Source organism: Macaca thibetana, chromosome 6, assembly GCF_024542745.1.
Source record: "Macaca thibetana thibetana isolate TM-01 chromosome 6, ASM2454274v1, whole genome shotgun sequence".
Lineage (NCBI taxonomy): Eukaryota > Metazoa > Chordata > Mammalia > Primates > Cercopithecidae > Macaca > Macaca thibetana.
The window spans coordinates 139,575,821-139,601,319 of record NC_065583.1 but is presented as its reverse complement, the minus strand read 5'-3'; the positions used below and the strand labels follow the sequence as shown (position 1 = coordinate 139,601,319).

The 25,499-nt window shown below is 41.2% G+C and overlaps 1 protein-coding gene across 3 annotated transcripts in view; it reads left to right on the top strand.

Moving 5' to 3' along the window:
• LIFR (LIF receptor subunit alpha) overlaps nt 1-25,499 on the top strand; it is a 114,404-nt gene that overhangs the window by 24,363 nt on the left and 64,542 nt on the right. The window contains exon 1 of one of the 3 annotated variants that reach the window (XM_050795112.1): nt 13,360-13,925. The exons of 1 other annotated variant lie outside the window; for it this stretch is intronic. The gene's annotated coding sequence lies outside the window, so the exon portion shown is untranslated. Of the gene's footprint in view, nt 1-13,359; nt 13,926-14,402; nt 14,719-25,499 lie in introns of those variants that run through there. One more of the 3 variants, XM_050795113.1, reaches the window with a different exon arrangement.

Below are 25,499 nucleotides of genomic sequence, written 5' to 3'. Positions count from 1 at the left end.
AAAAATGGCATCTTCGTATAAAAATTGGCTAACGTTATTAAGTAACTTTGTCCTTTAATTAGGCAAGCCACTTAATCTCTTTGTTTTCTTGTCTCCTGCAATAGGTGAACTCTAAACTCTTAAGTTCTTACTCTAAACTCTTTAGAACTCTAAGTTCTAGAGTGTCCATGAATCTATTCACTTATAAATATGATGCTTTGTACTTTTTTTTTCTTGCAACACTGGGAAAGTGCATAATGTTCATTCTAAAACACAGTCTAAGTCCAGACCAAAAGAGCCTCAGGAAAGCACAGAATTCCAAAATGTTTTGTAAGAAAATCCTCACTCATTAAAGGTATGCTCATAAGAGGAAAACAAGAACTCTATTATATTTTTCTACAGAAGAACTGTATGAAGGCCTCTTCACAGAATCTCAGCAAGAACCGCACTCTCTTCTGGGACAGTCTTGATGAACATTGGCCACCTTGGGAACTGATGACTTGGGCAGGTCCCCAAATAATCTTTAGGTACCTTTATAAGCCAACACTTACATGTACTTATTAAATAGCAGCCACTGTTCTAAATGTTCTACCTAGATTTAATCCTAACCACAGCCCTAAGAACTGGGTGGTATTATTATCTTCATTTTACAGATGGGTAAGTTGAGGTATAGCATGCTTAATTATCTAAGTGTTATGGACCTATTAAATGGTAGGGAATCAAGATAGTATGGGTCCAGAATCTCTGCTGGTAACCCTTCTGCTATACTGCCACTCAGGATATCATCTAGTCATTGACGAAGGCTGAAACAGACTAAGTCAACTGACATTGATCGGGAGTCCACCATGTTAAATGCTGTAAGGAACTGAGGGGGAATAAAATGATGGGGTCCTCATTACTGCACTTACCCAGCTAACAAATAAGCAACACACTCTAGGCAGAATGAAATGAATATTAAAATAAAGATTCTTGGGAAAGAGGAGGTAGAATTTGATCTAGCCTTGAAGAATAGAATTTTAATAGAGTGGAAAAGCAACATTTCAGGTTCAAGCAACAGTGCGATTTTAGGGTGTGCCAATTAGGCTTGTCTGCCCAGATTGCAAGACACGCAGTAGGGCAGTGGTTCCCAACCTTTCTGGCACCAGGGACCAGTTTCCATGGGAGAAAATGTCTCCATGGACTGGGGTTGTGGGGGTGATGGTTTCAGGATGAAACAGTTCCACCTCAGATCACATCATCAGGCATTAGATTCTCATAAGGAGTATGCAACCTAGATCCCTCCCATATGCAGTTCATAATAGGCTTCACACTCCTATGATAATCTAATGCTGCTGCTGATCTGACAGGAGGTGGAGCTCAGGTGGTAATGCTTACTTACCTGCTTGTCACCTCCTGCTGAGCAGCCTGGGTCCTAACAGGCCACAGGCTGGTGACCCCTGCAGTAGGGGATGACATCTGGCTCTTGAAGAGTCTCAATGCTGTGCTGAGTCTAAATGTCATTGTGAAGGCAATAAGGACTAACTTGACTTTTACTTTGGAGTATAACTCGAGATAGAATGGTGGGCTATAATCTAAGCAGGAAGAATGAGGAATTAAATCAAGGCAGTTTCAGTGACAAGTGTAAAAATGGGTGATGTGGTACCAGGATGTTGCGATATGATGTCCAGACCTCCCCTTCAGTAATAATGATCAGATTATCCAAGTCACTGGGAATGTTGCCAAAAGAGGGCCTTTGGCCAAGGTCATGACCTCTTCCTGGGATGGTGGCATCAATGACTGATCATCACTGCGGGTGTAAAGGCCCCTAACTCTCACCACAGCTTAGGACAGCTCTGAAGGGCCATCTCAGCCTCAGAACTCACCACATTGCAGTTGAACTTCTTTCTCTGCCCAGTTGTGCTTTCTTTCCTTCTCTTTGACAAGCTTCTGTCTCAAGAAAACTCCCAATAAACCTCCTCCACACTAATCTCTGTCCTAGAGTTTGCATCCTGGGACACTCAACCTGCTTCTGATGGCTGTAAAGTGCATTATAAAAACAAAACCCCCAGTTGGGCATGTATGCATGAATGTAGCAAATGAAGGAGAAGAAAAAGTCAAAGATCATGCCCAACCAGCATAGCTAGGAGGGTGGTCTTAGCCAGCATGGTCACTCCCTTGACTAACTATACTCAGCCCCTCAATGTGGTGTCTCTTCTTGACCCCTATAATCTACTCCTCACACATGGGGCAGAGGGATTCATGCTCCAAATCTTGTCATCATGTGCAGAAGAAATTCAGGAGTCCTTTATCCTGCCTACAACATCCCACCTAATTGACCTCCCAGATACCTCTCCAACCTCCCCGTGCTTCTGGACTCCAGCCACACTGACCTCCTTGAAGTTCTGGAACATGCTAACCATGTGCCTGTTGGTCCCCCAGAAACTCTCATAGGCCCTTGTCTCATTTCATTTAGCCCTCTCTGCGCAAAAATTCCTTCTCAAGAAGGCCTCCTCCAACTACTCCATTTACCGTAGAAACCGCTGTCATTCTCTATCCCTTTAAACCCACGTAATTTTTTTTCCAAAGCACTTATTTCAAGTTGCCATTGGCACATTATTTACCTACGTGTTTATGTATGGTCTCTTTCTCTCTCTAGAATGAGGGCTCCATGAGGGCAAGAACTTTATCATCTTCACTGTTATATCCCTGGTCAGGCACATAATTTGTACATGAGTTAATGAAAATGAGAGTCATAGGAGAAGTATGTTTTCAGAAGAAAATATGAGTTCGATTTTGAATAGGTTTAATCTGAACAGCCTTTACAACAAAGCAGTCAGATCAGATGTTTAGAAGACAGTTACTCACAGTACCCAGTCTCTGTGAGGCATAGGGAGAGAATGAGCTAGAATAGCAGTTTCCAAGTTGGTCTGGGGGAATATTGGGCTCATGGCAGGCTCTTTGAAATACAGAATGGTTGGGCCAGGCAGTGGCTCACACCTGTAATCCCAGCACTTTGCGAGGTTGAGGTGGGCAGACCACCTGAGGTCAGGAGTTCGAGACCAGCTTGGCCAAAATGGCAAAACCTCGGCTCTACTAAAAATACAAAACTTAGCTGGGCATGGTGGTGTGCACCTGTAGTCCCAGCTACTCGGGAGGCTGAAGTAGGAGAATTGCTTGAACCCAAGAGGCGGAGATTCCAGTGAGCCAAGATCATGCCACTGCACTCCAGCCTGGGCAACAGAATGAGACTCTTGTCTTAAAAAAAAAAAAAAAAAAAAAAAAAGAGAAATACAGAATAGTCATATTCTTTCAATGAAATAAAAACCAAACAGGTTTAATAAAAGAAAAATTAATAAATAATGGATAAGAGAGGGAGACGAAGAGAAAGAGAATGAGAGACAGAGAAAGAAGGGGATTTATTGGCTCATGTAACAGCAATGTCCAGAGGTTCAGGCTGGACAAGATCCAAGGACTCAAACAGTGATCCCAGAATTTGGTCTCTCTCCATCTCTCAGCTCTGCTAGTCACTTCTCTGAGGGTCTGCATTCTCAGTCAGGCTCTTTCCAAACAGACCACATGGAAAGTAGATCACCAGAACTGGTTCCAATTCCTTCCTTTCAACGAACGCAGTGAAAGATGGTGCCCCTTTCACAATAGTTCTTAAAAACATCGAAGGAATTGGACCTAAGGAGCTGGTCTGGCTTGAGTCCTGGGCCCAGAGGGATAAATGGTCTGATTCACTTAGACTGGGTCATCTCTGACACCGTGCACTGCAGGTTCCCAGGAGTTGATGATGTGCCTCTCTTCCCAACTCCGTGATTCACCTTGGTAGCTTGAAGTTGGCCATGGTAAGAGTGGCAAATGCTGGAACCACGGAAAATGGCAAATGCTACAAATCAAGGATTTTCTTCTTTTTTTTGAAGAATTGGTTGTTAACACTTATCAATGAATCACCTGTCATATGAACATTTCTAAGGCCAGGAATGGGGGACAGACTCATCAGAACTCAGGGACTAAGCATGAGGGATGGGTGATTTCCCAAAGGGCAATCTAGACACTGTTACTAGGAAAAGGGAGAATGAATGTTGGGAAGTGTCCTCCCATATATTATATTATTACATTACATTACGTTATAATTGAGGATCCACAATGAACTAAGGGTTCTATTTTTTTTTTTTTTTTTTTTGAGACGGAGTCTCACTCTGTCCCCCTTGCTGGAGTGCAGTGGCCGGATCTCAGCTCACTGCAAGCTCCGCCTCCCGGGTTCAGGCCATTCTCCTGCCTCAGCCTCCCGAGTAGCTGGGACTACAGGCGCCCACCACCTCGCCCGGCTAGTTTTTTTGTATTTTTTAGTAGAGACGGGGTTTCACTGTGTTAGCCAGGATGGTCTCGATCTCCTGACCTCGTGATCCACCCGTCTTGGCCTCCCAAAGTGCTGGGATTACAGGCTTGAGCCACCGCGCCCGGCCTGAACTAAGGGTTCTAAAAAGGCCTGTGACTTATAAAGCTGTTTAACTCAGTGTTACCCAACCTTCTCTGATTAGAAAGTCTCTTTTTTCATAAACTTCTGATTAACTTCTCAATGCCTTTAGAAAATAGTGAACAAGAGAATAGAGATATTAATACAAAAGAAGGGAACTAACAATTTTTATGCAGATCTATTGCTGTGTTAGTGGCTGGGGGAGAAAAGATCCTTTATGGTTTTCTCTCCCTTGAATAGCAAATAGAAAATGCTTAAAATGAAGAAAATATTGATTTTAAACCAACTGATACGACTGCAAACTTTATCTTAACTTTAAGCGACTAAAAGGGATTTAAAAATCAAAGGAACAATATATTTCCTATATCTTTTAGGCTGAATATTATGTTAATTCTAATATTTTTATGAGCTGTAATTAACCTTCAATCATTCAGAAATCAAATACTCAGCTTTAAGCATGTATATCTAAAACTTTATCTAGTGCTATGATAGGAATCAAAAATGAAAGACAGAAAGCAATGAAAAATTAATTTTAAAACAGTTTCTTTTTTGGCAACTCAGGCTAATCAAGGACATTCTGACCATGTTTTGAGTCTTACTATGTAAACTTCATAAGAGTCTTCATAAGACAAAGGGCTTTGTGTCACTTACTGTTGTTTCCTTAGCATGCATATGTATTAAGTACTCAATAAATATTTGTTGAATACTGAATTTTAAAAATCAACAATGGCGCTGGGTGCAGTGGCTCACACCTGTAATCTCAGTACTTTGGGAGGCCGAGGCCGGGGGATCACCTGAGGTTGGGAGTTCGAGACCAGCCTAACATGGAGAAACCCTTTCTCTACTAAAAGTACAAAATTAGCCACGCATGGCGGAGCATGCCTGTATTCCCAGTTACTTGGGAGGCTGAGGCAGGAGAATCACTTGAACCCAGGAGGTGGAGTTTGCAGTGAGCCAAGATTGCAACATTGCACTCCAGCCTGGGCAACAAGAGCTAAGCTCCATCTCAAAAAAGAAAAAAAAAATCAACAATGATGACAGAGGTATACTTTAATTCCACTTGATGCTTTCTCATATACATCATCTCATTTCATATGTTTTGTGGATATACGAAGGCACTGTCTGCCCTTCCCACCTTCCTTCATGTAGGAATTTACCTTCCCCAATAGCTATGTCACCATCTGGGACTTTATATTCTTTTACGTGACCTTTTTCCCTTCCCTTTTGGCCTAAATTAGTTAGACAATAGCTATGCTGCCATTTGGGACTTAATATTCTTTTTCATGATCTTTCCCCCTTCCTTTTTTGCCTAAATTAGTGAGGGCTATATTTCTACCACTTGCAGGAAAGGAATCTTCATTGAACAATTTTCATTGTTATATCTGTTACACTGAAAACTATATTAATGGAATACTGATATGCTGCGTTCTTCAACTGAAAATTTTTATTTTCTAAAGATAAAGTATTGAACATCCAGGGCTCAATACTGAATATAAGTCTAGTACAATTTCAACAAATTCCTTACTAAACTGCTGTGCAAAATATAGATGAAAGCTCACACCTATAATCCCAGCACTTTGGGAGGCCAAGGTGGATGGATTGCTTGAGGCCAGGAGTTCGAGAGCAGCTGGCCAATGTGACGAAACCCTGTCTCTACTAAAAATGCAAAAAATTAGCCAGGCGTGGTGGCAGGAGCCTGTAATCCCAGCTACTCAGCAGACTGAGGCAGGAGAATCACTGGAACCTAGGAGGTGGAGGTTGCAGTGAGCCAAGATCGCACCACTGCACTCCAGCCTGGGTGACAGAGTGAGACTCTGCCTCAAAAAAAAAAAAAAAAAAAAAAAAAAAATATATATATATATATATATATATATAGAGAGAGAGAGAGAGAGAGAGAGTATATACATACAGATATATATGGCATAGACAAAAATAACACTTTAAATCATTGAGTGTCTAGGGATGCTCCCGGCTGTTGGTGGTTTTGAATATAATATTACTTTAAGGTTGAAGAAAGGAGTAACCCACGAGAGGTGAGTGGCAGAATGAGAATCCAGTCATGGGGAACTGGGTGTGGTGGCTCACACCTGTAATCCCAACATTTTGGCAGGCTGAGATGGGAGGATCCTTTGAGCCCAGGAGTTTGAGACAAGCCTGGGCAACATAATGAGACCCTGTCTCTACAAAAAATAAAATTAGCTGGGCATGGTGGTGTGTCTGTAGTCCCAGCTACTTGGGAGGCTGAGGTGGGAGGATCAGCCTGGGCAGTAGTCCCAAAAAAAAAAAAAAAAAATCCAATCATGGGGTCTCAAAGCAGAAGAGTAGTATGGGCAAGGGGGATGGGCTGGTCCTACAGAGACACAATTCTGCACTCAAACAACACCCACAGGAAACAGCCAGTCTCTATCTCAACGAGCAATACAACCTGAAACAGGAATGTAGGAGAGAAAGAATTAGATTCAACCCAACAGAGACAAAGGACAGGAACCATTTGGACTAAAGAAAGACAGAAATCAGAGCATGTCCTTTGGGTTGAGAAGAGCCTTTGACAGCACTCAGTCAAAACCCAACTTTGTCAAAGCCTCACTCACAAAGGCACTGTGGGGTAGGTGAGATCCCAGTGAAGCTCCTGAAACTAGAAGCGGTAGGAGAAGAGTCAGTGGCCAGCACTGAAATGGAACATAGCGTCCAGGAGTGAGGAGTGTGGGCTTTGGAGCCAGACTGCCATGGTTTGAATCACACTGTTGTCAATAACTGTGTGGCCTCTGGCAAGTTAGTGAACCTCTTTGCCTGACTTGTAAATGGAGATGAGAACCCTCCCTGTAACTTGCAGGGTTGTAGGGAGGATGGGCTGAGTTGGTAGACAGTACCTGGCATGCCATAAGTGCTTAATAAATGTTCAATGTTTTCTAGTGATTATGAATTCTGAGCCCCACTTTTAGTCAATATCTTCTAAATCATTATAAATTGTGATGACTTTGGAATTAAACAGACTGGTGCGTTCATATCTTTGTTATTTTACTCCTTTGAGCTTTGGTCTCTTCACCTGTAAAGTAAGACTAATACCTACATATAAAAAACACAGAGAAAGTGCCTAGCACGGGGACTCTTTATGTTAATAACCAATTAATATTAATCTCCCAACCTGAGAGTCACCTGCACAGCTATGTTTCTCTTTTCTAGAGTTAAGAGAAAACCCAGTCAGGTTAGACTCATTGGAATAGTCCAGGTCAAGACCACTTGGGTGGGTAGAATGGAATTCTATGTGAACTCACGTTGGAGTGGGATACCACATTGATTAGGGTAGTAGCAAGGTTTCTGTCAGCCCTTTAATAAGTCTAAGACCCTGGGAACAAAAGAGCCAGAAACGCAAGATTTCTTGGGTGTGTCACAGAAAAAAATTCCAAGCTGCAGACTTTCCCTTTGAGAGTGGCATCCTCAGTTACCTTAAATTCCAGTAGAAATACCATCCACAGAAATGTCCATGTTTACCAGGGCTGCCATAGTGATGGCTACTTTTGTTTTCCCGATATGAGACCCAGGCAGTGTTCTAGATTAGGTACCCGAAGAAAACCATGGGGACATCACTGTTATTTAAATTAATTATTTAACTGACTAGTTATTTTTCACCTACCCAGTGTTTCAGAGACCTTGAATTATGCCTATTGGCAAATGTGTAACCACGGAAAATTCTTCGCAGTCAGAAACTGGAAAGAAAAATTCACCCCTGTAGTTTCAGACTTTTGGTTTTGTACATAATATTGAAGGCTGTGGATTAAGTGCATTATTTAGAATAATATATTCAGGATTTAAGGAGTTTGGGTTCAATTTTGAACCACTCCACCACCCCTGGCTGGACCTCAGCTCAATCCTTTAATCTTTTGGCTTCTTTCTCCATCTGCACAAGACGCCTCTGGCAACGCACTGAGTGCAGTAGCATAGGAATACATTCAATAATGGGCTTAATATCACCACTCACAAGGGAGTCAATTGCTTTTTTGTGGGATCCATTAGCTTAACTGAGAATATTAGCCCAGTATTCTGGATGTATGATGGGCTATAAGAAAGAAGGTAGCATCACTTTAAATGTTTTGCTTTGCCTCCCTAAATGACTCTGGACAACACATAAAGAATAAGGGGAAAGAAAGAAAAGCAGGGACAGAGGAGAGTGCTCAAGAAGTCAAAAGGAAGAGGTAAAGGGATGGAGGCTCAAGGGCTAAGAAGTGAGGTACAGGTGAAGACGGAGGCGAAAGAGAAGATGGGAAAGGCAAGAAGGGAAACAAGAAGATTCCTTAGGGATAGGAAGAGCAAGAATGTGAAACGAAGATTCCAATCAGATAGAAGTTCATTGGGACAACCACATGGAGAGGGGGCAGAGAAGAGTGGATGGGCAGGGTTTGCTCTGGAAAGAGAGGGTTTGCTAGGGCTGTCTCCCTCCCTCCTGTCACTGGCTCTCTTCACATTTGCGGTGCCCCCAGGATCCCCAACACTGGGCTTTTGGCTCAGAGAGTTGGCTTTAACAGCTGTGCCATTTAGTCTCCCAAGAGTATAAGAGGTCTCCAAGACCCAGGAGGTTAAGCAAATGTTAGGGGGTTATCAGGGGAAAGTGTTCTTACTTCATGTTCTTCAAATTAAACAGTGAAGTGAAGTCATAGAGGACACGAGGTGATGGTAAACAATACAATGGAACCAAAGAGAAAATGACTGCTTTATGGGTATCTCAGTGATACCAATTTACTCCTCATAATTCTCTAAGCTTTACTCTGTAAGGACAATTGGGGGCTAGAACTGCCTAACCATCACCCCACTCCCAAAGTAGGCTCCTGTATTTGCTTTGATAGATTTAGGAGTGGTAGTAGAAATCATAATAATGATAACATTCACAGCAAATATTTATTGCTTACTTTGTGTCAGGCACATATGCATGCATCCTTCCAAAAGGGATTTCAGATGGTCTACAATAAGACAACTTCTAAGAGGGGAGGAAAAAATAGATATATATACCTTGGCTGAGGAAGGCTACAGTAAATTTCATACAGCAGTAAGTGGTTTGATAAGAATTAACTCATTTTGTCATCTCTACATCCCTATGAGGTAGGTACTTTTAATAACCCCTTTTTATAGAGAAGGGAACTGGGAAAACCAAGATTTGATATTACATCATTGGCTTGACTTCAAAGGCTAGGGAAAACAAAAACCAAAACAAAACAACTGCGGTAAGAGTCTCACTACTTACTTTCAACAATAGCAATTTTGAAGTTAATCACCAGAAAAAAAAAAATTAGCTCTGTATGCCACCAAAAGATAACCAAAATTGTTGTTGTGTAGTGTCCCTCTTAACTTAGATATATGAATATCGCTCAGATAAGTACCCTTAAGACAAATTCTTCCCAGAGACTGGGTCAGGAAAGGCTTTCTCCTGATGAAACTGTAGGACTCCTTCCACTTGACAATGAGAGCTATGCAAACCTTCATTTCCCCTATTTCACTGCTATGAGGAAGCTTGGGCTCAGTTTTATGCTCAAATACTATTGTTTGTCTCAGCCAGAATTTCAACTTGTCTTTTTTAAAAAATATTTGTCTTTCATTGTAAATAAACCACCTTAAGTCCCTTTTGGAAGAAGGCATGGTATAAATAAAACAAAAGACAGGCCGGGCGTGGTGGCTCCTGTATGTAATCCCAACACTTTGGGAGGCCAAGGTGGGTGGATTACAGGTCAGGAGTTCAAGACCAGCCTGGCCAAGATGGTGAAACCCCATCTCTACTAAAATTACAAAAAAAATTAGCCAGGCATGGTGGCGGACACCTGTAATCCCAGCAACTCGGAAGGCTGAGGCAGATAATTGCTTGAACCTGGGAGGCGGAGGTTGCAGTGAACCAAGATTGCATCACTGCACCCCAGCCTGGGTGACAGGGCAAGACTCAGTCTAGGAAAAAAAAAAAAAAAAAAAAAAGACAAAATGCAATCCTGTTGGGGCCAAGCTAGAGACATAATTTATCAAATTACTGGACATAGCACCCTGAAATCATTGCATCTAAAAGAGAATATTCTAAACAGAATTTTGAGCAGATACTATTTTTTATGGTCTTTGTCATATTTTTCATGTCTCTCAAATAGCATTCCAAACCACTTTGGGTAAAGAACATAAAATCTAGAGAAAAATAACTGATTACTCTCAAATGTCTTTATGTTACAGGGATATAATTAAAGTTTTGAATCTTGTCCAACACTGTGCTCCAAAATAAACCAATTTAAATCTACATTTATCAGTCAGCCTTAAAATGAAAAACAGTTTCACTCATTATTCACAGGTTAATAAACTATGCTTAATTTGTAGATTTTTTTTTTTTTTTTGCTTCCAAAATTTATTCCAGGAACATAGCCATATCTTCTCCTGCTGACTGATAAACACTATATATATTAGATCACGCATAAAGAGAAGCCTGTTTAAGGGTCAAGATGTAGGTAATTTAATGAAAAAACTCCCATCAACTCAAGGTTGCTGTTTCTGTGAGTAATTGATCCGTTCAAAAAACAACGCGTTTCATTTCCAGAACTTTCATTACAGGTGTGACTATGATTTTTGTTTCATTTGAACATTACTATATAATGATGCATTTCAAATGCAATAGCATTTGCAAAAAAGAAAATAAATTATCAAAACAAAAACAGAAAGAAGAGCCAGTAGCTGGGAAGAAGGTCACAAACGTTTAGCACAAAATAATTAAGAAGTCAGTTCTGCTTATCCAGCAAGTACTTACAGCTCAACATTTTGCTACTTCAGTCCCATTCAATTTCAACTTGTGACAAAACTTACACTTTTACTTCTAGTTTTGTGACTTACTCTATTTCATTGTTTTATTTATTCAACAAACACTTATGGAGATAAGGCTCGTTGTATTATGCAATATAAGCATCAAACAAAATACGTTCTTGTTCTGATACTTATTTTGCAACACTTCATGAAACTGCAAAAAGTAAACATTACATAAATTAGAATTTACAACATAGACTGGTCTATGACAAAGTAAGTAAAAATAGTGTCAATCCATGAGACTTCAAATTGAGATGAAATTCCTTCAGGAGTCCATATAGATTAATTCAGATATTTATACAACAGATAAGAAAAATTTATTCTTGACAGCACAGACAGCAGTCAGGTGCCCCAAGCTGGGTTATGGCCTGGTCAAATATTGCTAACATATGTTTAAAGCTCTTGCTTTGTTACAGAAATATAAACTCTGTTTTTTCTCGTGAAACAGTGCGTATACTGCAACTCTTCAAATTATACCTCAGCGTGGTGTAAGGAATGTGGTGTTCCTTCGAAGCTGCGGCAAATTCCTAAATTTCTTACCTGTAAAATGGGTATACATGGAAGGCAGGTCTTCTGTGAAGCTCACACAGCATAAACTTTCGGGCGTCTTCTCTAGGCCTCCATCCCAGGCCTTGGCGGGAGCCTTGGCGATACATTCACCTGGTCATGTGTTTATGTACAATTTGCAAAAGCAATATCTTGTCACCACAATTAGCTGAAATTGAGGTTTCTTTCCGCTTGGACTTTCCCGCTGTCATTTTCCCTTCTACTGGGTGGTGCTGGGGCAACCTGGACATGCTGTGTGATACAGTCAGGTTTTGTGTTCCTACCCAAATCTCATCTTGAATTGTAATCCCCACGTGTTGGGGAGAGAAGTGATTGGATTATGGGGACAGTTTTCCTATGTTGTTCTCATGATAGTAAGTGAATTCTCACGAGATCTGATGGTTTTGTGTTTGGCAAGTTCCTCCGCTCACAATTCTTTCCTGCTTCCTTGTGAAAAAGGTACTTGCTTCTCCTTCCACCATGATTGTTAAGTTTCCTGAGGTCTCCCTAGCCATGTGGAACTGTGAGTCAATCAAGCTTCTTTCCTTTATAAATTACCCAGTCTCGGGCAGTTCTTTATAGCAGTGTGAGAACGGACTAATACACAGTATTTGCTTTTAAGAGGACCACCCAAATTGCATAAATTGCAGGCCCCACAAAACCTGCATCACCCCCCAAGTATGAGAATAGTACCGCTTTCACAGGTGTGCTATGAAGATTAAGAGGTAATGGACACATGGTGTACCAGGTGGATGTTAACCATTATCACTACTCCAAATCTCCATCTATCTATTACAGCAAGGCCACAGAAACATTTTATGTAATATCCTTAAAACTAAATTCTTCTTATGGAATGGGATTTTTCAACCCCAGGCAACAGGGCCACATCATGTTTTTCTTGGGCCCTAGGCTTTTTTGCCTTCGTTGAGCCCCTTACTCCATTAAATATATATATATTTATGAAACTATAGTTTCATCAGGAGAAAGCCTTTCCTGACCCAGTCTCTGGGAAGAATTTGTCTTAAGGGTACTTATCTGAGCGATACTCACATATCTAAGTTAAGAGGGACACTACACTACTAAATATATATATATTTAAGATTGTATTAGTACAAAAACAAATATATTAATTTATATTAAAATACTTTCTTAAACCTAAATATTTTTCCTTCTGATTTGAAATTTTTTTTTTGTGGGCCTCTAAAAATATTGTGGACCTTAGGCACTGTGCCTGATGGAAAAGACAGTGACAGGATTGTGCAATATGAATAAGGATAAATTTCCCAAACCATCAAGGACTCAAGAAAAAGGGTAAACATCTTAAATCGGGTTAGTTTCAAGCACCTATAATAGAAAAATGTTATCCAAACAAGGTCTTAGGGGTAACAGGAGGCGTTTTCAGTGTTCAAAATACACACATGGATGGAGTTGGCGATTAGGACACTAATAGCGACCGTATCTAGCTGTGAAATACATATTTTTGTTTTGGGAGTCTACTTTTCAATAAATGTACTTTCAGGTGTTTTGTTGCCCACTTAATTACATGATCAACAGGGAAGAGTTATTTTACAAAACAAGCTTCATTTTGCCAATTTATAAATTGCTTTGGAATTTCATCCAAAGGTCTTTAAAAAGCACGTTGGCCTTGGTGCTGGTGCATCACATAAATCACAGATGAAACAAACAAGCCAGTTTCCTACTCAAGGTGTGTCTGTAGTCCTGACTGCGTGCCAGGGGCTCTATCTGGCACATTTCTTAACTTTGCAAAATTAATTGTGCCGAAGAGAACACCATCAAACGCGTCCGGCATACAGCGTAAACATCTTCAGACCGTGATCCTGCGCCATCAAACGCTCTCCAGCTAATTTCATTTGGTCATTACTCTGGAAGAAAACCGAGGCCAAGTGAAACTGCGGAAATGGGAACAATGTAGGGAGGAAAAATCTCACCCCATTAAGGGATCCGTTTCTGCTCCGCACAAATAAGCCCACCCCACCTCCGAGGCAGGACTAGATGGCTCCAGGATATTCTCGGCGCGCCAGCGGGCCCTCTCGGGCAGGGGAGTCCCGCACCCAGCAGGAGGGCGGTAACGCGAGCGGCGGCGCCTCGGCCCTGGGCTGTTTAGGTAATTCGCAAAGTCTCAACAATCATCCCCCTCTCCCAGAAGCTGGTTTTCGTGTGTGCAGTGGTAACAGAGGCGGCGAAAACACCGTCCCGCGCTTTCCTCTCCTCAAGGCACTGTTTGCAGCGGCAGCATTCGGGGAGCCGCGGTCCTCCCCGCAGGGCCGTCGCGCACTGGGCCTTTCGCGAGGATTTGCCTGGGCTCGGCCGCCTCGCTGTCCCCTGCGCTTCCATGACCTTCTGTGAGCAGCCTCACCACCGGAGGCTAGGAGGAAGCACCACCCTCGGCGTCCGGGGCCCGTCGCGCGGTCGCGTTCCTCCGAGTGCCTGGAGCAGCCCCGCGGGCGCGCGGGCGCGCGGTCGGGGATCGGCGGGGGCGCGCGGGTTAGGGCGGGGCCGGGGGCAGGGGCGGGTCAGGGGCGGGGCCGGGCCCGCTGCGCCCCCAGCCGAGCGGCGTGCAGGCGCCGCCCCCGCGCGCCGCAGTCCCGGCTGGAGCGACTCGGCCGTGGCGGTGGCCGTTAGTGTTGCCTCTGGGCGGCTCTGGAGGCGGCGGCGGCGGCGGCGGCGGCGGCCCGCGGGGTTCGCAGAGCGCAGCGGGCCGCCCTTCGCCCGTGGCCGCCTAGAGCAGCCTCTCGCCGGCACTGGGGAAGCGAGACGGCGGCGGCGGGTTGTGCCCGGCCCCCTCCTTGGCGGCTCCTGCCCCCGGGCGGCTGTGGGCTCTGGGCAGCCCCAGGGCGGCGGCCGAGGCGACAGAGCCGGCGGCCAGGGATGGCAAGATAGCGGCGCGGGAGCGTACCGTGAGTGCCGGGGGTGGGTGGGCGCGGCGCGGGGCAGGAGAGCCGCTGAGCCCCGAGCGGGGTCCCCAGGGGCGGCCCGGGCGGGGTGGGGCAGCGCTCCGGGCTCTGCGGAGCGTCCTAGGGGAGTGACTCCGGAGAGCGCCGCTCCAGGTCCCGCCGCTCTCCGCGCGCCCTTGGGTCACCCTCGTGTCCCGGGGGGCGCGGACTCTAGCACCCAGAACTTCTGCCCCACGCGCGGCAGTGAGTTGTGAGGCCAGAGGTTACCTGGGGGATGGGAGGGAGCTTGAAATGTTTTTCTTTTGGAGAGCTGACCTGCCAGGTGATTTCGTGTCCCTGTGCTTCAACTCCACTTTAAACCTGTTCCCCGTCCTTTCTGTATCCGTAGTGCATTTGACTTACCTGTATTTTTATGTGCTTACTTCCGAAGATGGTATACTGGTTAAACCCAAAGTTAAAGTGTTGGAGGTCAAAGTTAGGCTTTGTGAAAGATGCCATTTCTGTTATGTTGTGTAAAAGCACAAAGCTGGATTCAGGAGTTCTGAGCAACGCAAAACTGCACATCACGTGTTCTGAATTTACATGATTAATCTGAATTAATGTGATTTTGCCCCCCCCCCACCCATTCCGCCACCAAAAATATATGAGGTCTTTTATTTGCAGTTGGGTATCTTTGTGTTCCTTTTTGAATGTGTTTAGTGCAGTTAAATATTGTTAAAACCTGCACTGTTATTGAATAGCATTTATATGGAAATCGGTTCTTTGCATTTCTTTTTATGTGTCTTTAAAAGATACATTCTTTCAACAGAAAAGTTTCAGTTTGAAGTTTGCCTTCCAATTCGTGTTCAGTTTCAGATTAGTTTTTAATTTTAACAAGTTATTTGCTTGAAGTAAGATTAATGTGATATAGTATCGTTTAGGCAGGGGTCCAGAAATGGTATAGAAATTAAATTTAAAGCAAACCTTTCCTTTTCACAGGTGAATAAACCAAGGAGTTTTTTCAGCGCAAATGCTACTTGCCCTTCCCCTTACATGATTATTTTGCCACAGATCTGAAATTACATTTCACTATTACCAGAGGGTTTCTTGTCTAAGCCTGGCAGAGAAAAGGAAGCCTAAGTATAATGTGTTTTTAAAAACATGAGACCGTTCTTTTACTTGTCTTTTACGTTGACTTTCTGCCTTATAGTCGGGTGCAACTGTTCATTTGGAAACTTCATTAGGGAGTCAGTTGCAAGCTCAATTTAAATATATGATGTGTTCTCAAGTTGGTCTGAGCAGCTATTTCCTCTCCAAGAATTGAATTGAGACTTCTTTGCTTTGTAATAGGTGAGATCACTAGCAAGCCTCTGATTATTGGAGACTTGAATTCTCTTCTGGGGAATGAGAATCAGGGACTCTGCTGTTGAAGGAGCAAAACTTTTGTGATTTTTGAAAAATTTGCTTCTGAATGGTCATCTTTGACAAATATGTTGGTAATAGTATGCATTATTCTTATGTTAATTGTGCAGCAGGTAATCTATTCACAATGGAGAAGATTCAATAGATATAAAGGATACAGAGTAGAAAGTATACCTCTCTCTCATCATGTTCCACAGCTACTGGCTCCTTGTGTATGTCTTTCCAGAGATAGCCTATGCTCATTTCGTATGTGTAAACATTTTGTAAGTGTTCTTTTTGTTTGTATTCCCAAAGATGAGGACCCATTGTATACTCTGCACCACCTCCCCCTGTCCCTCTTCCCTCCCCAGAGTACTAAATCATGGCAATCTCCATTGATATCTGAGAGAGCCTGCCTCATTCTCTAACAGCTGCTGAGTACTCCATTAGGGATGGACCATAATTTATTTAGCCTCTTTATTGTGATATACGTAGGTTGTTTCTAATAATTTGCTATGAAATTGTAAAGCATTAGTTTTTGAGGTTTTTAAGTGGATTTGGTTATTCCCAAAGGCCCAAAGGGAGTAGTCATTTGTTTCTTTATATCACCTTTCAGGAAATAAATGTGCCTTCTCCCCAGCGTGCATTGTTTGCTTCTATATAACTTCACAGTAATCCATAAGAGCCTTTGGCATCTTTGCTATGAAGTGGGAGCCATGATGGTTAGTAACTAAAGTCATTATTCCTTGGGTAACAACTTGGCTCTTTGTTTCAACAAAAGAAAAGAAGGAACAGATACACATTTTAAAGAATAATCTGTAGGAAAAATTCTTAAGTGTTTAAATATTTTTAAACATAGGCAGCTTGTACCTTTGATTAAATTGAAGATGAGGGTAGTTTATGTTTCGTAAAATTTGGTTGGCATTAGGCACTCAAATCACTGCCTTCTGTAGATTATCACCAGTATCTTATATTTTAATGTTAGTATAATATGGTTACAAATTTTATAGTTTATGATAAGATTAATAACAACTTTTAAGGGGATGGATGCTTTTAAAAAATATTTAGCTCTTGCTTTTCTTTAAAATGAAAAAATTGGGGTCTCTTGTCAGCATGCTTTTGAAAAAGAATAAATTATAAAAGTAATGCTAATACTAGGAATTGAGCCTGATACATTATAAAGCTTGAACATTAGCCAATGTTGAACTTTAGTATTTTCATTATGCTTATTTTTGAGGGCTATTTTTTAGGACTAGTGTAAGCTATGATAATCTTTTAAAACATTTAAACTATATATATATATAGTTTAAATGGTGCAAACACCCCTTAGAATTTAAGGCATTCCCTTGCCTTTTATTTGGTACCTGTTGTGATACAAAACTGCTAACCTTGTGTATATTTGTTCTTAAATAGGTATTTATTGGGCATCTGTTAATATTCCAGACAACTTTCCAGGGACTAAATTATGGCACTGCACAGGACAGACAGACCCTGCTATAATCTCAGTGAAGGAGATGGATAAAAAGCAAAGATGCAATAAGTGATAGTGACTAGATAGTGCTAAGTGCTGCAAAAGAAATAAAGCAGGGTTGCATGGTAGAATGGGACAGGATGTGGGCTGCTGTTTTACTTCAAGTGGCCTGAGAAGCCTCTCTGGGGTGGAGGAGTCTGAGCTGAGAGTTGAATGAAGGGGAAGAAGCCTATGATTTTGGAGATCTGAGAGAAGAGTGGCTCAGGCAGAGGGAAGGGCAAGTGCAAAGGCCTTGGAGCAGGACTGAGCCTTGCATACCTGAGGGACAGAGGACCGCCTCTGTGGCTGGTGTTGGTGAAAGGAGAGAGCTGCAGGCAGGAGAGGAGTGGGCTGGGGTTGATGCCTATATGTGTTGCATAAGTCAAGAAATGTTTACAGAAATGGGAAAGATGTGAGTGGTGGAGTTCCTCTATAGGCTGGAAGCTCCAGGGGGCTAGCAACACATCTGCTTGTTACCGATTGCATTTGCAGCACCAGGAACCACCTTCATCACATAGTGGGCTATGAATAGTTATTGAGTAAATGAATACTTAGAGAATTTACAAAATAATCTTACCTGCTTTTGGTCAAAATACTTAGATTTGGGAGTCTTTTAGTTTTCCAGCTTGGCTCTGGCCTTTGACACAGGCAATTGGTTATACTGTTACCATTTTTCTTTCAAATTATCACTTTAGTCGGAGTATTGCTTTAAGTCGATTACACTTGACTGCTCTTCCATGAAATTCAAGTGTAAAACCTTAAAAACAAACCCTTTTCAGTAAAATTATAGTGATTTATGAGAGATTTTCAGAAAGATGAGTATTTTTATCTTTTATTTCCGTGTAATAGCCATTTGTATAAGTGTAAGATTTCAAAGATGCCTTGTGTGTGTGTGTGTGTGTGTGTGTGTGTGTGTGTGTATTGAATGTTTTAATTCTTTGGGCCAGATGACAGACTAATGAGTAGATAAAATATATGTAGGTACTTTTATTCTCACAGGAGGAATGTGTGCCTGCCCTATAGGGAATATCAATAATTTGTGGCATTTCCTTTTCCCAACTTCTAATCTGTCATTCTAAATAATAATTGAAAACTTGGGAAATGAGTTTTATGCCAAGCAGTTGTTATAGATGTCTAATAAGAATCTACATCTTTCTCTTGACTGTGTCTTTTGGACTCCTGTTCCATATTAGAAGTGTTGTGGTCTTCCAGAATGATGGTTTTCAACTTTTTTGTATCCTGTCTTAAGCGATTAATACCTTAGCATAATAAGCTGTTCCTATTTATGACAATTTTATTTCCAACTGTTTCTCTTAAGTTCTGTGCAAATTATCTGTAAAGGAGGGTTCTTTAGATCCTTACTCTTCAGTAAACAGGCCTATGTCCTTTTGTCCTGATATAGCAAAAGTTCTTCAGTAAAAGAGTAGAAACACCTACCATTTGGGGTAAATTTAGAGGCTTAGATGCCTGAGTTAAAGTGTTTTTACCAATTCCTTTACCTTTCCTTTTGTGAAATAATGGAAATTGCAAATTTGTCTTACGTTGTCTAAAATGACAACACATGCATTCTTATAGGATGTTGCTGCTGTTACTGCTCAGGTGAGCAAAGCTTGTGTTTGGGAGATACTGTTCTACGCTTTCATGTTGGAAGTTGAGGAAAAACTTCTGGTAGGTGTATTTTTTTCTATACTTTTGCACAGAGGTGAAAATCTTGGCTTCCAATCATTCTTCTGGTTTATAAGGAAGATACAGAGAAAGAATTGGAATCATTGTATATGCTTAGAGTGGGGAATATGTATCTATATTACTAAGCAGCAATATCCTTAGAGGCCACAAGGCGGTGATATCACTACCTAAAGTGTACGTGTGGTGCTCTTCCAGAGACTGCCTTGGAATACTGAGGCCTCTTGCAATACCTTTTCTAACTTCTCCCCAAAGTAGGCTTCTCCAAAGACACCCTGAATCTGAAGACTGTTGAATTGTGGTAGCAGGAACATCTGGTGGAAAATAACAAGAGGTGACAGAAATGCTAACAGGGCAGTGAGATGTAGACTTCAGGCAGAATTGTTGTACCTGTTGAGTTGGAGGTAAGGTGAGTGGGAGAGAGGTGCAAATCACCAGCAGGACTTTAGGCTGCAGCCCCTGAGGACACCCAAGTGCCACGGTAAGCACTAAGGCGCCTGCTGCGTGGGGACAGGATGCCAGCTGTTTCCATGCAACAGGCTTGGAGACCCACAGTCATGCCATGCTTCTTGCCTTAGTGTTTATAGTGCAGTACAAAGGTGAAAGAGGCAAGACCATTGCAGAAACATCTCCATAGAAACAGTTAAAGTTAGGAGCATACATTTTCTTCTAACTGGAACTTCATCCTACACTTATTCCTTGAAGTTGCCTGGATCACCACAATTTTACTGTAAATGTAAAATTGTTCTTTTGGGAGAATCTGATTTTGTGGAAAAACTATATAGAGCTTAAAATGTAAAGCTCTCATGAATAGTAGAAAATTAAGCACTCAAACAAAAATCAAGTGAAGTAGATAACTTGATGGAAAGTTGGAAGGCCCTTCAGATCCATCTGGTCAGCTTCTTAAGATAAAGAAACGTAGACCCAGAGGTGTTGTTATAATTTGCCAAATAATCCAGGAGTCCTGATTGGCAGTATAACCATGATTTTTGGACTCTTAACTGCAGGGTTCTGAACTCCTCTCTAGAACCAGCAGCTCCTCAAGGGCAGGAACTTTTGTGAGATTTACTACCGTGTCCCTAGCATTAGAACAGTGTCTAGTCTATAGTAGACATTCACATGTTTGTTGAATAAGTGATTATCTAAAGGAATTTTAAGAACTTCAGATTGCCATGTTAGCTATAAGACAGTACTTACACAATCTGAAAGAATATACCATTTTATGAGTTTCTTGTTAGAAAAATAGAACATGTTGCTATTAAAACCCAAACTCTTAAGCCAGACAGGCAAACAAAGGTGCGGTATTTTACATCTTAGCTTGGTACCTTTCAAAATCTCTTATCACTGGATTTTCTAAAGTCATTCTGTTAAGTTCAGCCTACTGGTATCTGGTATCATTAAGTTTTATATTTTGTATTTGAAAACAGACGCTTTAAAATCTAGCATTTATTGTTTGAATTTTTCCCTGTTTTTTTTTTTTTCAGATGTGCTTTATCAATAGCTCAGCTATTTTAAAAATTTATGGCCGGGCACGGTGGCTCAAGCCTGTAATCCCAGCACTTTGGGAGGCCAAGACGGGCGGATCACGAGGTCGGGAGATCAAGACCATCCTGGCTAACACGGTGAAACCCCATCTCTACTTAAAAAAAAAAAAAAAAAAACTAACCGGGCGAGGTGGCGGGCGCCTGTAGTCCCAGCTACTTGGGAGGCTGAGGCAGGAGAATGGCGTCAACCTGGGAGGCGGAGCTCGCAGTGAGCTGAGATCCCGCCTCTGCACTCCAGCCTGGGTGACAGAGCGAGACTCTGTCTCAAAAAAAAAAAAAAAAAAAAAATTTATGGCCCTATGAGGATATGATTGTTTAAAAACAAATCCGGTCAACTGGAGGGTTTTGGAAATTGTCACTTTCAAATGCTGTTGGTGAGTGTTTCAATTGTTATAATTTTACAGGAGGGCAATTTTGTATTACTCATCAGAAGCCTCAAAAATGTGCCCCATCCCTTAGTCAGGCATGTTCACTGCTAGGAATCTAAACGAAGGAGAAACAATAAAGCATGTATACAGAGTGGTTATAGTGCATGTGTGCACCATACTCCTGTCAATACCTTTCTCCTCGCAGTGATTCTTAAGAAGCTTACTTACTAGGGTGTACCAAAATCTGGAGGGAGGTCCTCTGAAGTTTGGAAGAAACTCACTTCCAGATTCTAGTGACCTCCACAAAAATATACATGAAAAAAAAACCCTCCTCTAATTTGCAAAAATGATTTTTGTAATTTTTTTTTTTAGACGGAGTCTCGCTCTGTCGTACAGGCAGTAGTGCAGTGGTGCCATCTCGGCTCACTGCAAGCTCCGCCTCCTGGGTTCAGGGTTCGCGCCATTCTCCTGTCTCAGCCTCCCAAGTAGCTGGGACTGCAGGCACCTGCCACCACGCCTGGCTAATTTTTTGTATTTTTAGTAGAGATGGGGTTTCACTGTGTTATGGTCTCGATCTCCTGACCTCATGATTCGCCTGCCTCGGCCTCCCAAAGTGCTAGGATTACAGGCGTGAGCCACCGTGCCCAGCCTGTAAGTTTGTTTATAATAGTTATTAACTAGAAACACCTTAAATGCTCAATAATAGGGGGACTGATTAAATGAACTGTGGTACATACATGTGATAGAATACCCTTTCTTTAATAGTGATGTAGAGGAATATTTATAGATGTGGAAAGATACTCAATATTTGTAAACTGAAAAAGCAGATTGTAAAACAGTATGGGTAGGTTGATCCTTGTTTTTGCTTATGGAGTGTGTGTGTGTGCATGCATGTATATGTGTGTGTGTACAATGTTCTACATATTATGTGGGAAAATGCCAGGAAGACTATAGGCCGAATGTTAGGTGATGCTGTGTTTCGTGTGTTGAAATTACAGTTGACTGTTACTCTTTTTACTTTCCTGAATTTCCCACACATAAAGCATGCCATGTGGTAGAGAGTCTTGGATCAGATCCCGTTTCCCATTTACTACTACTGGTTATGTGAACTTGGGCAAGTTTTGTATTTCCTTATCTGTCAAATGGGGATAATAATATCCAGCTCATGGTGCCCACATGTAATATTTAATAAATGTTACCTTGATCTCACTGATCTGATATGGTGATTAAAGCCAGTATTCTATTCTTAATAATACAGAATTTCCAAGCAGAATAATTGTGTTATGTAAGTTTTATCAAACTGTCATGGAAAGCATTTCAGGGCATTCTGACAAACTATTTTGTTGCTTCTGGTCATTGAGAAATATTTTGTCGAGTTTTATTTGCTTTAAAACTGAAATGCCTTCCATTGCCAATACGTTTTATTTTGAATTGAAGGCATTTTTCTTCTTCTGTTGTTGTCTTGAATAGTCCTGTATTCATTTTTGAAGGTCAGGGTCTGATCTTTCTTTCCTTTTATAGAGGAGTTAGAGTGGGATGTGAGTCATTAAAGTCACTGTTGAGTGCCTTTTCCTTGACAGGCACTAGGTAGGCATCAGATTTGCAGCGGCGTCCTGGACAGACATGTCTCTGCCCTGTGAATGACATATGGAAGTGACCAGTGTGGTTCAAAGCCAGGAGGCCCACTCAATAAATAGATGGTTACTACAGTTAAGTATCAAGTAGTCCTCATTTCCTCCCTTCTGATATTAAAAGGAATTTTGTTGTGATATTACATTTTACTGAACACAAACGTTGCCTCCTGCATATTCAACGAACTACTGTATATGAGGAACATACTGTTATTTCACTTTGTTGACATTCATGAATGATTTAGTGATGACTTATGTTATACAAGTGTAAGAATATCCTAGGTTAATAGGCTTAAAATTGCTACTGTATATCTTCTGTGAAGGATAATCTTTCATTATCTTAAGTATGACCTCATGCCTTTTTGAGATTATCTTTTGTAAAATTATTGAGAATGAGCTCCTCCTAAAAAATCTAGGATGCATGGAATTTATGGCTATCCCACTTGAGAAATTCCAGCGCATGATCTTACTGAGAGAGTGTGGCAGTAAAGCATTTACAGTCGTGTACCATATGATGATGTTTAGGTCAATAACAGACCATATATATGATGGTCGTCTCATTAGATTATGATACTGTATTTTTACTGTACCTTTTTTATGTTTGGATACCCAAATACTTCCGTTCTGTTACAGCTGCCTTCAGTATTGAGTACAGTAACATGCTGCACAGATTTATAGCCTTAGGAGCAATAGGCTATTATACCATATAGCGTAGGTGTCTAGTAGACTGTACCATGTAGGTTTGTGTAAGTACACTCTATGATGTTTGCACAACAACAAAATTGCCTAACACAAATCTCAGAACTGTATCCTTGTCGTTAAGCACACATGACTATATTTAAAAATAATGTTTCCATTTGACAGTGTGTAAAACTACATTAGTTTGTAATTAGTTTTATGTAGGGACAATTTTTTTAAGTTGGCAACTGTTGTAAGTATTTTGATAACAAGTAGACCGTCAGTAGTCATGAAATATATGTCTTGGAACCTTTATGACAAATACTGAGCTTGCATTTGATTTTCCTCATACAGCCAAATAAAAGAAAGAAAATTTCTTGAGTCGTGTTTTCATGTTCCTGTGTACAATTCATAGTAGGATAAGTTACATCACTGATTGTAACCAACAGCAAAGTCACCATTTTACTTCTTTTTTTGCTTGAATAAATTAGCCATATTTTGAGAGGGTGTAGGTTAGGGGAAGAACAAATTTAGGAGAGTTATGAATCAAGAATCATTTTTGGACATAGTTTAAGGTACCTATGAGACTTGCAGGTGACAAGTTGAACATATATCTGAAGGTGACAAGACTTGCAGGTGACAAGTTGTACATATAGATACGTATTACTTCTATCTATCTCACATTGTTCTACCCCATACCATTGCCTCATGTGGACTTTACTCCCCTTGCCCCCACTGGAACTGGCAGTTAGCTTTCTTTTGAGGGGGGGGTCGGGGATTTACTTTTCACAAAGAAACACTGTATGAGCTGCACTGAGTATGTAATGGTGACTGGAGAGCAACCAAACTGTGTTGACATATAGACATTGGGCCACTGGCTAGACTTAGGACTTAGCCAACTCATCCTTTCCTGAAGGCCAGCTTCAATAAAATTACAGATGACTGTTTTGAAACTTTTTCAACTCACAAATAGTCAAAGCTGTGAGTGCTGTACTAAGTTCTTTCCGCAAGCTGCATTGCTGGAATCAGAAACTCAAATGCTTACAGGGACAGGGGACGTTACATAAATGGCAGAAGTAGGCCTGACCTGCCATTTGTCTTTATGCTTTTGATACAGAGACAATCAGAAATATGTCACTTTCTTTTTAACACTACTGCAAGATAGACAACAGTGATAATCTAGATGGTAAATGGCAACTGAAACTTGTCTCAGTTTTGAGGACCTATAAGGAAAGGTGAGAACTATGAAAAACTCTAGAACACATGTTCTTAGGAAGGAGTGACTGCTCTTACCTGGAGTTGGTTGTTGTACTGTGAGATGTGGAATGAGTATTTCCAGAGCTTCTTAATTTTGATTTTTTTAAACACTCTATTTTGCAATATTGACAGATAATTCAAGGGTTTTAAAATTTTGCTTGTTTTATGTATATGGTTCAAAGTACCCACATGTGGGTACTTCTATGAAATAGGTAGTAGCTGGCACTTATGGTGAGATGGGATTGCCTAGAGTAAGATTTATATTGAGCAAGAATTTGTGATGACTTGGGCAGTAATGAAACCAACAATCATAATTTTTGTTTCATGTTAATAATTTGATATTAGATTATCTACTTATTTTTCAAACAAAAATGAATCCTCCAAATTTAATGCCACTGGAGGACAGGATTTTCAACATTATGCATCTGATAAAGTGAGGAGACAAAAAGGTAGTCCTTTTTGGTATTTTTATGGCCATCTTACAATATTGGCCCAGCTTATTAACCATTTTTTTGTGGTTTTCCCATGTGTTGCTACTAAATCACATCTCCTCCCATCTGTATTTGTTCATTTTCTAGGTGTTATTGTTATCAACATTATCATTTCATTTTGGACCCTGACGTCCATGCTAAATTTATTTTATTGGATTTATTTATTAGAATCCTACTATTACACCCTGTATATTTGCTGTTTTGCCCATTTCTCCACATTGTCCAGGGTGGTATCTAGTATC